Source organism: Octodon degus, unplaced genomic scaffold, assembly GCF_000260255.1.
Source record: "Octodon degus isolate 3935 unplaced genomic scaffold, OctDeg1.0 scaffold00197, whole genome shotgun sequence".
Classification (NCBI taxonomy): domain Eukaryota; kingdom Metazoa; phylum Chordata; class Mammalia; order Rodentia; family Octodontidae; genus Octodon; species Octodon degus.
The window spans coordinates 1,663,061-1,664,559 of record NW_004524773.1 but is presented as its reverse complement, the minus strand read 5'-3'; positions in this window follow the sequence as shown (position 1 = coordinate 1,664,559).

Here is a 1,499-nt window from a genome sequence, read left to right as displayed (position 1 = left end):
GGCATGTGGTGCTGGGGGATTGAACCGCGGTCCCTGATGCTTTTGCTAAGCTTGTTCTAAGTAGGTGCTTTAGACCACTGAGCCATCTCTCCAGCCCAGCAGAGACAGTTTTGAGAGGCGCCGGCAAGCCGAGGAGTACAGAAACCTGGGCGACAGACAAGGTGGACTCTCTCGGGGTTCTGGGTCGCAACGCTAATCCATACAGCCCAACAAGAGATGCAGGTCAGGGACGCTCGTGGCTGGAATCCGCACAGGGCGGTCTCCCAGGGCCCAGTGCTGAAGAAAAAAGCTACAGTGACCCTGAGGGGCACATGGAGAATCACCAGCACTTTTCCAGTAGAATTTTCGAGCCTTATTTTTCCATGGAGATCCCCATCTGGCCACGAGGGGGCGATGGAGCACCGAGCGCCCCCGTGACAGCCGCTTCCGTAGCGTTGGGCTTCTATACTGCGCTTGGACTGTGGTAAGAATCCCTAGGTGGGGACAAAAAAGCAGGCTGTGACCCGAGTGGCAGAAAACTGACCTGTTAAACCAGAGAAGCCTGCTGGATGTGGTGGCTCACGCCTATAATCCCAGTCCTTGGGGAACTGAGGCAGGAGGATCTGTGAGTTCAAAGCCACCCTGAACTGAATAGGTAGACCCTGTCTTAAAACAAAGCAAATCCTTGTACTCTTGGACAAGGGTCAGTGAATGGATGTTTGCGTCACATTGAGACCCTTGGTAAAAAGGATGGAGAGGATGGAACCTTCTGACATGCTTAAAACCCCATAGAATCTCCTGTTGCACTCTAGTGGCCATCATTGCTGCTGGGCGGGTGGGACCGTAGACAGTCTCTTCAGGGGCAAAGGAGAGGTGGCAGGGTTTTCCGGCAACATGTTTCCTCTCCCTTCGGAAGAGGTGGGCTGCAAAAGGGATTACTGCGAAGCCAAGAGGCTCTGCGCGTCCCTGCTGCTGGATCACCTCACAGGTGAGGCACGAAAGGGAAGTGCCAGCCTGTAAGGTTCTGCAAAACTGTCGTTTCGTGAATGTGCAGACACTCCCAGGGCGCGGTCAGTGCTGGTCCCACTGGGGCAGTGGGTTCTCCAGGGCGCTGCCTGCGGCCTCAGCCCCAGCTGGAACTCTGCGAGCAAGCAGGTTCTCAGGGATCGCAGGCCTGCACCGCCGTGACCCCACGGCAGTTTCTTCATTTCCTTCCACCCCCACACTCTCCCGTCCCCCCACTGAAGCTCAAACCCAGGGTGTCCGGCATGCTAGGCAAGCTAACACTGGGCTACACCCATGAAAGGAGTTTCCAATCTTCTTAGGATGGATCCTCTTTGAAAAAAATGGTGATCAATGATGTAGAGTGTGCCTAAGGAGAGTCACATGGAGAGAAAACATTCTCTCAAGCTTTCACAGAGAGCACATTGGCCAAGCAATGGTCATGACTCATCCACATGGCTGACACTGACTAAGGTTCTACAATCTGAGGTACAGGATCTCAGAACAAATCCTGAAGG